The sequence below is a fragment of the Nicotiana tomentosiformis genome, chromosome 9 (genome assembly GCF_000390325.3).
Source record: "Nicotiana tomentosiformis chromosome 9, ASM39032v3, whole genome shotgun sequence".
In the NCBI taxonomy this organism is placed as follows: domain Eukaryota; kingdom Viridiplantae; phylum Streptophyta; class Magnoliopsida; order Solanales; family Solanaceae; genus Nicotiana; species Nicotiana tomentosiformis.
The window spans coordinates 44119826-44132217 of record NC_090820.1 but is presented as its reverse complement, the minus strand read 5'-3'; the positions used below and the strand labels follow the sequence as shown (position 1 = coordinate 44132217).

The 12392-nt window shown below is 34.8% G+C and overlaps 1 long non-coding RNA gene across 3 annotated transcripts; it reads left to right on the top strand.

Moving 5' to 3' along the window:
• The first annotated feature begins 234 nt into the window (after positions 1–234).
• On the top strand, positions 235–6561 carry LOC104109686 (uncharacterized). 3 transcript variants are annotated; one of them, XR_001971884.3, is made up of 4 exons: positions 242–987; positions 3528–5101; positions 5865–5977; positions 6227–6561. It is a non-coding gene; the product is annotated as an uncharacterized lncRNA (long non-coding RNA). The 3 variants fall into 3 exon arrangements; XR_689278.4 differs by having other exon boundaries at positions 235–987; positions 3528–5977; XR_011411343.1 differs by having other exon boundaries at positions 235–987; positions 3528–5977; positions 6212–6561.
• The last annotated feature ends 5831 nt before the right edge of the window (positions 6562–12392 follow it).

Sequence of the window (12392 nt, the reverse complement as noted above, 5' to 3'; positions counted from 1 at the left end):
TTGTAGATATGAGGTTTAGGGTTTATGGCATGCCTAAGTGGACAGATCCTTTGAACCACTTAACTTATGCTGATGATACTATCATTTTTGCTTATGCTGATCCATATTCATTGGAGAAGATAGTTGTGGTGCTGAATAAATATGAGTGCACATCTGGCCAGTTGATCAATAAGGCCAAAAGCTCTTTCTACATGCATGCTAATGTGGATGGATCTTTATTCAATTCAGTAGGGGTTAGCACTAGATTTACAAGAGCTGAGTTTCCATTTACTTACCTTGTGTGTACAATATTTTACCTGAGTAGGAGAAATGAGTACTGCAATGATCTCATCAAGAATGTGAAAGCCAAGCTTCATTCATGGAAAGGCAAGCTACTGTCCTATGGAGGAACTACAAGAAATCTGATATTTAGTGGCGACTGATGTTATCGCCACAAATGATAAGTGTTTAATGGCGACAACTATTATCTCCGCTGATAGCATAAATATTAGTGGTGACTATGAATGAGTCGCTACAAAATATAATGTATCTGGCTATTCTGGCCGCAGGTGCGGTGAACGCCACATAACACAATGGCTTTTGTAGTGACTCTTGGTGTCGCCGCTAAATGTACTATATTAAGTCGCCCCAAAGACGAAAAAAAGGAAAACAAAAACCCTAAAGTAACAAATCTCCTCCTCATAAATTAGCTAACACTCCAGCGTCTTAACCCCAAATCACCTTTCTCCTACAACATGCTTCTCGCTGAAGAGGACTACACACTGTCGGTGGTGAACATGCTCCTTCTTGTCTCATTATCTGGCGAATCGAGTGCTGACTTCCTTCCTCATTTCTTCCTCTCTCTAGATTTTGTGCTCTCTGTTTTCACAAGGCGAAAAAACCTAATCTCTTTTTCTCTATTGTGATGGTTTACGAATTATCATCATATTCAGAAGAAGCTATTATACCTGACTGTGACTGGTGTGTTTGTGCAACGCAAGGCTCATGGTAAGCATGATCTTTAGGGATTTTTGGTTTAGTGTTGTTTCCTTCCTCTATGAGTGTAAAATTAAGGCCTGATTATGTGGATTTTAACTCTTTTTTATGTTATCTTTGTGCTCTTAAGCTTTAAAACTACTGGGTTTGAATATATTTTTGCAATTTTAGGGCTTTTATGCTTGAATACTACTCAGTGCTTGGTGCTTTGGAGTGCTAAGTTCTAGGTAATTTTCGAAAGATTCAATTCCCATTTCCCTTAGTTTGATTATGATAGCCTAGAAATTAGGTCTTTGAGTGATAACTTGTATTAATTTGCTTCATTTGTTCCCTTGATGATAGCCTATTTAAGATTAGAAAGAAAAATAGACTTGGGGATTTATTCCATCTTGTGATTTTTCAGAGAAAAGAGAATACGTGATTCACATATATTTGGATAGTTGATTTATTATGCCCATCTAATCAGATTCATCACTAGGTAATTGGCCAAATTGAAACTAACTGCTCTTAATGTCACACCAACTTCTATTTATTTGTTTGTTATTCCAATACTCCGAACAGGTTATTTTTACCATCCTAATATTATAATCATGTTATTTTTGGAGATTTGTACTTGTCAATGAACTGCATTAAAAAATCTGATACAATTTTCTTCTCATGTTTAATCTTTTAGTAGCCTCTTTATGGAAAACCACTTGATGAACTTTTTTCAAGTTTATATTCTTATTAATCACCTTTGTATTAGGTGTATCACTGAAGTATGCATATTTTATCATAAGAAGAGATGTTCCATAAGAATGTAGAAGTTGGAAAAGTTATGTTGGTATGTGATTAAGTCGAAAGCATTTTTGACTTGGAGCAAATTTTGTATTCGAAGTTTGTTCCTGAAGAAATTGATATTTCAGCTTATTAGCAACTTTAAGGTACAATAACTTTGGTAGGATGCTTTGTGGTTAATGAGTTATGATAAGAGCCAAGTGTCTTAAATATTAGTGTTAAGCTTATGTTAGAATAGTGGCAGTCAAGTGTTCTAGTTTCATGATAATACTATTACATGCCTGTTCAACTTATACATTTATAGTTGGTCTGCAAGTTACAATCTTGTGCATTATACACTACTGTCTTAGTCATATGTCTAAATGGTTGTAGGTTAGTAGTTCCATTAGATTTTTTCGGGGAGATCAGTGAATTGGTGACTACAAATAGGTAAAAAGGGGAAAGTAAGCTATGTTTGAACTTTACCCCTTTGGTATGGTTAATTTGTGGTTTGATTTGCTAATTTTGTAGCTGCATTTCTTCTGCTGTCGTGGAGAACCAACTGATGATTCTCATGTTTCTTCTTGTATAAGTTTATTATTCGGCGTTATTATCATGTTTCAAGATGCTATTATCTTTCATGTAAAAAAGGTGGTTCTGTCTTTTGCTGAGGAGGCTTAATCCACCTGGACAAAGAAATTGGTCCCGGAAAGATGATGGAAAACCAAGTTACTAAATCTTTAACATTCCTATTGACAATCATTGTTTTTTACTTGTTTATTTAGTAATTCCATTATGTCTATGGGATGATGGAAATTAAAATTTAAAGAGTAGATTTAAGTTGTAAAAAAATGTTGAAGGCTACTGGAAACTAGTAAAAGGTTGGATTAAAGTTATTCTCATACATTCAAATATCTCATTTGAAATAGAATAGCAAGAGCAGTTTATGCATAAATATTATATGTTCATTTGAGTTGTATATATTGTATGTCCATTTGAGTTATTTTTGTTTGTGATATATGCCAATAAGGGCTTACTCGTGAATGTTTGAAATACACGTGTTAACTCGTGGCATTAGTAATGGATGCTTGAAATATCTAGAATTTATAACAAGTGCTCAAATAAAAAGTAGCTGAAACCACTTCACCAAAACCTGGGATTTGTTGAGTGCCATTGAATTCTCTGTAAGATTTTCTCTTTCACTCTTAGTCCAGTTCAACCTTTGATAAGATGCCTCCTTTTGTTATTTATATTATAAATAGTGGACAACTGTAGAGTATATTGAAGTACCACATTGTTTGCTATAATTGTTATATACCAATGATTAGTGGTTGCCGCAGCTAAATTTTACTTCTGCAATTTGTATTTTTTTTTTCACCATTCAGTGACATTTGATAAACGTGGGGATGTTTAAGTTTCATGGTTGACCTTATTGCTATGGAGAAAGAGATAGGATTTATATGCTCTGCCAAATTTTTATCTCATAGGATATAACATTTTCTTGAAGTGCACATCTTATTTCAATGAGATTAAAGCACGAAGGCAGTGGAGATGTTAAACTCTCCATACAGAACATTAATTTCTATCGCTTGTGAAATATTTCAAATGTTAACATTGTCAAACTATACTTCCATCACAGCACACTGTAATACGTTAATTAGGAAGTTTGTTCCTTTTCAGTTGATTAGTTTAAAGTTTGGGGACTTACAAATGAAAGAGAGTGATTTTAGTCACCATTCCATATTAATGGTATCTGAATGTGTTGTCTAATAAATCTCCTTGAATTTTCTTTGTAGGTAGTTACTAATCTATCCAAAGTATGGGCAAAGGATAATGATGCACCTTCTTTTGGGCAGTACCAAGGAGCGGAACAATGGTAGCTGCCAATATTATCCTAACTTGCTTTTGGTCAGGCTTTTTCTCTCCCACCTTTGGCTGCATCTAGGACATGAATGTTTGTTAGTTGAATTCCAAAATCATATTCTTTAGGGGGGAGGGAATGGTGCTAGCCAAGGAGGAGCTCCAAAACATTATATTTATCTTTGTTCTTTTGTGCATTTCATGTATATGTAAAACTACAATATTTTATGAATTTGTTAATAAAAAGCTCTGGTACAACTTCGTTTGAGAAATGTCTTTATCTGTGTCTCTTCTAACGTTATGGATTATTCCAACACATTTGAGAAATATTTGTAAAACTATTACAGCATCATAATTTTTTTTAACAAGAAAAACCTACTTGTGGCGACTAAAGTTGTCACTAATCAACAAGCTATTGTGGCGACGGAGACTTGCTGCTGAAGGTTCCATGGTTTTGTAGCGACTAAAGTTGCCAGTAAAATCCATTCTCCGGGGGTATTTGCTTATTTTGGCGATGGAGACTTGCTGCTGAATGTACGCTTGTTTTGTAACGACTAAAGCCGCCACTAAAAGCCATTATCAGGAGTATTTGCTTACTTATTGTGGCGAGTTTAGTCGCCACAAATTGTTGCTTTTTGTGGAAACTACCAAAGGTCGTCACAAATAACCTTCAGTAACGGGAATACATGCAGCGAGTCCAAGGTTGCTGCTATATGTTTATAGTGGCGACTTTGGGGGCTTTTGTAGCGACATTGGTTGCCACAATAAGGTGTATTTCTTGTAGTGAGGTAAAGCAACACTCATATCAAGTGTGCTCCAAAGCATGCCTACACGCATTCTGTTAGTGTTGGATCCTCCCGATAACATATTAGAGCATCTACATAAGACATTTGCTAGGTTTTTTTGGAGTACAAAGGAAGAAGGCAGAAACAGGCACTAGACTAAATGGCAAAACCTATGTCTACCTAAAGATGAGGGTGGACTAGGTTTTAGGTCATTGTTTGATGTATCCAAAGCTTATTTTCTAAGTTATGGTGGAAGTTCGGGACATCCAAATCCTTATGGTCCAATTTCATGTGGAATAAATATTGCAAGAAGGAGATACCTACAATGGTTTAATTTAGAGAGGGGTCACATATATGGAGGAAAATGTTGGAAGCAAGGGAGGAAGTGGAGCATGAAGTACTTTGGGAGATGAATAGGGGCTCTACAAATGTATGGCATGAGAATTGGACTCATCTTGGTGCTTTGTATCATGTACTACCTCCAGACATTTACATTAATGAAGATCTTCAAGAAGTAGCAGAATTGAGGAATGAGGATGGCTAGAATGAACAACTACTGGAGCAGTCTTTTTCCAGATGATATTGCTGATCATATAAGGCATGAAGTGCACTTTCAAAATGATGATGAATTCTGGGACACACCTAGGCAGATGCCTACCTCCTCAGGATCAAGGGTTATGCTTCAATGGCAATCAAGAGGTACTTTCACAAAAAGAGAAAAAAAGGTATATCACTACAGGAAATATGAGCTATGACGACATTTAATTAGTGATATTTATAATAAATGTAGGGAGAAAGTTCATTTCGTGACATTTGTTAACAAAATGTGGCAAAAATACTAACGTTTGATGACAAATGACAGAAATACTGTGACATTTGATAGAAATGTCACATAATTAAGAATAAAATGACATTTAATTAGTGATATGTACGGCAAATGTCAAAAAAAGTTACTAGTTTCAAAAAAGAAAGAGATTTTTTTTTCCAAATCTCCCTCTCAAATCTCTAAAAAACCCTACTCCGCAACCTCCCTCTCTTAGAACAATTAAGTTCATTTTCCCCCTCCCCAGTTTCTCTATCCCGTCCGAATCCTTACACCCCAACCATGAATCTCAAAATCCTTCAGGAATAGCAGTTTGAAATGTATTCTCTTCTTGCTTAATTCCGTATTTCCTTCTCTTTGTCTACTGTGCATTGGAATAACTCTAGGTTAGCATTTTTCTTTATCTCTTGATTGGATTCAAATTCTTCCTTATTTCTTGCGAGTGTTTTGATTTCTCAGAGGATTTCAATCATATTTATTGCATTTGCCTGTGTCCTATGTATTTGCAGCAGAGGAATTGAGAGTTTAGGGTTTTGAAGCTTAATCTATGTTCTGATTTTATTTTGTGGTTGTGATTGTGTGGTGATTTGGAGATATGTTTGTTTGAATGGAAGTTGTGTGGGGTATTATTACACAATATGCTAATGGCGGTATTACATTCACAGATTTATGCTCTACGGCTGTTTGACAAAATGCCTGATAGAGCTTCTTAAACACTATGATCTTTCCTATTGTTTATGGAGTTGCAGTGAGAAAGTCCAGAGTATGGCAACTTATGGTAAGGTCCTTGTAAATTTGATGGCCATATGACATCTTTCTTAAAATTATGTGTTTTTACTAAGGGAATTTGTTCGTTGGTGGCAAATAGCTTGTGGAATACTTCAATTAGTAATCTTATAAGGATACTCGTGACAATCGCTGCAGTATATAAATTCATTTTATTAAATCGTTCTTCCATGTAGATTATGCGATCTTCTTTTGACTTTCAATCACTTGCAAATTTATTTCCTAGTTTATGAAAACATAGGTTGACTACCTCAGACAACCTTGTTGTCTCAATTCAATAGTGTCAAATGGGTGGAAGCGCAAGGAAATTGGAGCTGAAGGGATGTAGCAGAAAAAGTGGAAGAAAGAGTTGAGGAAGTGAAAAAATCTGTTACAGAATTTGCTTGTATCCATCCAGCCTAATAGTTTCTTTCTACCATTGTTTAATTGTAAGGATGTGCTGCTATTCACAAATACATTCTTGTAATTAGTTACAGAGATTTTTTGTTTACTCATTTTATTACAGTTCAAATTATATATATTTATTGACATTTATAGGTATTTATTTTAGAAATTTGATGTTTATACTTTCATGTATAGCAACGTATAATATTAGTTTTATATTTATATTATAATTGCCCTCTCAAATGTCAATGAGTAATTTTGACATTAGCAATATGCATTGTACAAGTGTCGCTAATAACTCAAGAATTTTCCGACACTTCTAAATATAAGTTAGAAACCAGTTTTAACCTATCGACATTATGGGAAATGTCACAAATTTTAAAGTGACATTTTCATAAAAGTCAATAAATAAATGTCGTAAATTTTTTTCCGACATTAAAATAAATGTCAAAAAATTTCCGACATAAATTTATTACATTTGGACAAGTGTCAAATAAATATTTGAAAGCAATTTTGTGACATTTATGTAACTTATTACGACGTAGATCATATTTCCTGTAGCGTATGATCCGTACCTTCTTATTTGCCCATTGCCCGCTGTGCTTCTTTCGTAGGTGTTGACTTTTACGTATTGTTAACTGCAGGGGAAGGAAGACAGTATTAAGGAGATAGTGAGAGATAAATGCAGGTGGTTGTCGTGACTTTAAATACTACATTACCTTTAAAATTGATAACAATGAGAAGGAATAAACTTTTCAAGTTAAGGTAGTAAACACGATTGAGCGCACAATAGAGATTCCAATTTGCAGGCGCAAACACAATGTCTAACTTATTGTTGAAATATTTGCAGTAACTCATGGCGTTTGACGCCTCTCGTGTACAAAACTTTGCTCTCTTTTACTAAAAGAGAGCTTTTATTATTGGTTTTCTTATCTTCCATTGGCAAAGTACGCGATACTTCTTTTGATGTTTGTGACTTGTTATGCCTCTAAATTTAAATCTCTCAAACAATATGCTATAAAGCATTTGTTCCCATGAATGGGTTGGTAACATGTTCCCTTTGGAGACAGCTTTCGGCTTATTTCGCTATATATATGCAGGCAGAGTACGAGGTGTTTTTTAAATTTTGTTTGTTTTGTACATCTATATTTTGCCAGGACAGAATATTAATTTTCTTATCCTATTGAAATGGAGCAGTAGTAAGAAAATTGCTCGTCGAGTTGGTTTTCAGTTTTAGTAATATTCGATCTGTCATAAGGTCATGTTGATTGTCACTGCGAGTGTGTCGATTTTTCTAGATTAAGTATATCGCGCAAAAGAAGAATAACATTTCTTTTTAAGTACTCCGGCCTTCAGTACCTAAAGAATTTAGCTAATATGAGAAGAAAAACTATTCCATAAAATAGTACTCCTGCTTAAGAGTTTTAGTAAGATTTCTAGGCTTTCGTATCCATTTTGACTTACTTTACCTTTGATAAGGGATGTTATTGAAGGAGTTATACCAAAGTGATAAAGTGTATTTGTGGCACACGCCGATTCATATTTTTTATCTCTTCCGAGGTGGCATTTTGACCGGGGGTGTTCAAAACCAAACCGAAATCGAAAATCGAACCGAAATCGAAGCTTAATGGCTTATTGGTATCGGGTTAACGGTTTAACGGACGGGGAACTGATTGAAATTTTTTTATTAACGGCTTATCGGTCTGGGGGTGGATTATTCAATTTTCTTAACGGATAATCCGTTAACCCGTTAAGAATATATATATATATATATATATATATATATATATATATATATATATATATATATATTAAATATCAAAAACCCTTCCACTTCTTCCAGTACTCCATCTCTAAGTTCTAACGCCTAATTCCTAAATAATCAGAACCCTTACGTATTATGCATCAGAAGACCCTAGGCTTGGCTTAGCTTAGCTTATTCTCCCACCCTACAACAAGATTGTTTAAGATGTTGTCTATGGTTCACCTCTGCTTTTGTTTTTTTAAAACTAATGCATGTTATCTATGTTTAATAGAAGAACAACAGTGTTGTGCCACAACTTTTTTCACTCTACAATACATGACACACTACATCATTCTTATGTAGGCGTTAACAAACATGTATGTCTGGACTCAATCTGTAATTTCCTATTCTGAACTTGTATGCTAGGCGGTCAACAAACAATTAATGAACGCAATATATATTGAATTAGACCGATAAACCGCCCAATAACCGCCCGATAAGAGCTATACAGTTACCAATCCACCCGATATCTTATCGGATGGCTAGCGGATTAATACATTTAAAAGCCGATAACCGTTAAGCCAAACCGTTAAGAGTAATTAATCGCTCAATTCGTCCAATAAGCAGCCATAATTTTGACAGCTTTTAATTTTGAGGAAAATAAATAAAACTACATTTTCATTTTTGCTAAAAAAAACGATGTTTTACATTGTTCCTTAAGATAAGTTAGTTAGGTAGGTCTAGTTTCGTTCTTAATTTATTAGCCCAAGGCACGGACATTATGATAATCAATTCTAAAATAAAAAAGTTATCCTCGTCTTGTATTATCTTTTTGTCCAAACAAAAAGAAAAATGCAAAAGAACTTTTGCATGTTATTTGTCTCTCGAAAATTATCTAGAGCTGGATTTCATCAACTGATCAGAATCTCAGATTATGCTTCTAAAAGAGACGGCGAGATATCAAATTTTGACATGTCAAAACTTGATTGTCCCTATGTACTGGACACGTGTTCCCATTGAACTATATCTTATTTTATACTCCCCGTTTCAATTTATGTGAAGCCATTTGACTGGACATGAAGTTTAAAAAAAGAGAGAAGACTTTTAAACTTGTAGTGTAAAATGAAGCACATATATTTTGTGTGGCTATAAATCATTATATAAAGGTAAATTGTTTCCAAATAAGGAAATAGGTAATTCTTTTTTGCACGGACTAAAAAAAAATAGGTTCCCATAAATTAAAACGGAGAGAGTATTAATTATTTAAATGAATGTCAGCTTTCACTTGTAATCTGTCGATGAACTATTGCTCTTGTTCCAACCTTGATGGCATGGCACATTTTACCACTCTGAATCATTTGCTGAATTATGAGTTTGTTTTGAAAATTTTGCTAAGTACATGACATTTTAAGAGAGCGTCTGCACTCTGCAGACAATTTTCTTTTTTTAATTTTGGCACGTAATAACAAATAAAAATAGATTTAATTTCTTAATATCTTGAGAGTAGCAAAAAATGAGAGGCAGACCAAATTTATATCATTTGGCCGGTTCAAGCAGCAACAACGTCTCCATCTCAGGTTCCCTGAAAAGGAGGCTCCTTGGGTTAAAATGATCAACCAAAGAAAAAAGGAACAAAAACCTATAAAAAATTGTGTGGTAAAATAAATAGGATCTCTTCATCTTAGAGGTCTCGAATTTAAACTCAAATTTTTTTTAGTAAGGACCGCTTCCCCTTTAAAGAACTCTACGCAAAGCGAATTAAATGAAGTGAAGTCCAATATGGATACCAAACAAGAGATAAAAAAACCCCAAAAAGAAAAAGAAAAAAAAGGAGGGAATGGCTAGACACCTCCATCACCAAGTTTCATGATGATAAAGGAGAAAGAATTATTGGATTAGCCACTTTTTGAACCGGCTATTAGGGTCGTTTGGCATGATGGATAAGCAAAAATAATTTTAGGATAAAAATTTAGACCACCTTATTTCTTGTCTGGTTACTAATCCTGGGATAAATTAATCACCGCCTTATTTCTTGTTTGGTTACTAATCTTGGGATAAGTTATCTCAAGACTAAAAATAGTATCAGGATAACTTATACATGCCAGAGGTTGAAATAGTAATTTCAGGATAAGTTTTCACGGGATAAAACAGTAAAATTGACAATCTCAGAATTAATATAATATACTAAACAATCAATAAAAAATAATAGCAGGATAACTAATCACAACATAACTTGTCTCCGCACCAAATTGACCCCTTAGTGTTTAGTCAGCTTTTCAAATGCATTAGTCACTGATCCGGCTAAATTGACCTTTTTGCTCCCAAGAAAAACACAGAATATAACTCCAGCAATCGGTACTATAGTTTAAAGCTTTGACAAGTCGAACTATGCTAAGTTCAAAATTTGTTGAACTTTCAAACCCGGAAACGATTTTAGTTTTTGAACCTTTACTAGTCTAAACTCTAGGTATAATTCATGATTTCTTAACCTTTTGCTAGTGCAAAATCCAGGAAAAATTTCTGATAATTGAACCTTTACTAGTGCAAACACACGGACTGAGATTTATGAGTTCATAAATCATGTACAGACCTGAAATTCTTACTTACAAAAACTAATCCCTGATATTGTTCAGGTCTCGTCGTCGACAAACTGATTAAGGCCGAATTCGTAAAGCAAACAACTTTGGAAGTTAAGAATACAACTAAACAATTTACTTGGAAGTTAAGGATCTGCAGTTAAGACGACAAGGACGTTATAATCATAACATTAGACGTAACATCAAATCTAAACAAGTAAATCCATCCTATTTGCTTTATTGAGTAATTTCTTTCATCTGCAACATTAATTAACCAATGAAGTATTAATGCAACAAGGAATAAAGAAAAGAAGAAATCCCAATAAATAATACTGGATTCGATGCTGAAGTTTTACATGTGAAAGTTTCAAGCTCCGGCATACGGTGCTGAATTTCACATGTAGGAAATTCCAAACTCCAGTACAATCTAATTAAAGCTTCAAAATTCAGTATTGATCGCTGGAATTGTGTTCCGTATTCTAGGTATGAGTATTTTTGTTCAAATGTTTTTTGTGTGAAAAAAATGGTTAAATGCTTATAGCTTTCTAAATATAGGCTAAACTTTAATAGAGGGTGTTAAAAATAGCTATTTTCCAATTTCTAAAGGAAGCATAGCATATGAAAGTGGATTAGTTGTATGAGCCTACTAAGCACACATAGATTGGCCTGTATCAGCTGTGTCACGATCCAAAATTCACAAGCCGTGATGGTATCTAATCCGACCCATTAGGTCAGCTAATTAACAGTTAACACAATTCTAATAAAATAAATGTGATCAACAATTAATATATTTGGATTTCAAACAATAACCCAAGGACTGGTAGTACAAAACATGAGCTACTAAGATTGGATTATTGCAAAAACGGATGTTAATAAATACAACTTCTGTTTCAAATGTACATAAACAGAATTCAACTCTAGAACTACCCAGGGACAAGTGATAGCCACATCCGGAAGGCACGAACATCTTCAGAGTCAGCCCCCATCATTCACCGCAACTCTGCTCCAAAAATCTACACGCAAGATGTAGAAGTGTAGTATGAGTACAATTGACCCCATGTACTCAGTAAGTATCTTGACTAACCTCGGTGAATTAGTGACGGGGATTTTTAGTTAAAAGATACTGATGTTTGGTTATAATTACATATTTTTAGTCCATTACTTACCTTACATTTTGGGGCTTTAATGCTAAACTATACTATATTTGTGCTTAATTGAGTCTATTTTATGTGTAGGTGAATTGGAGATGAAAGTAGAAGAAAAAGGAGACCTACAAGTCGAAAGCGTACGCATGAGCAGTAAATGAGAGAACCTGGCGACGCCAGGCTTGAAGCTGGCTTTAGGCTGGCTTTGCAAGGCTAAAGCCAGGCTGAAACTGGCGTTAGGCTGGCGACGCCAGGCTGAAGCTGGCATTAGGCTGGTGACGCCAGGCTAAAGCCAGGTTGAAGCTGGCGTTAGGCTGGCGATGCCAGGCCTGGGGCCAGGTCCAATCCGAGTTTTGAAGACTTAATTCGTTTTCGGGTTTGACTAGGACTTGTCCTACATGTTTAGGTCTTTTCCTACACATATAAATAGACCTAAAAACGCCATAGAGAATAAAAGACCGAAAGAAAACATACTTGGGGAGAACATACTTGGAGAGGACGTTTTTGAGAGGAAAACACAAGCATAGAGCCGCCGTGGAGACCGGAATTAATTAAGTT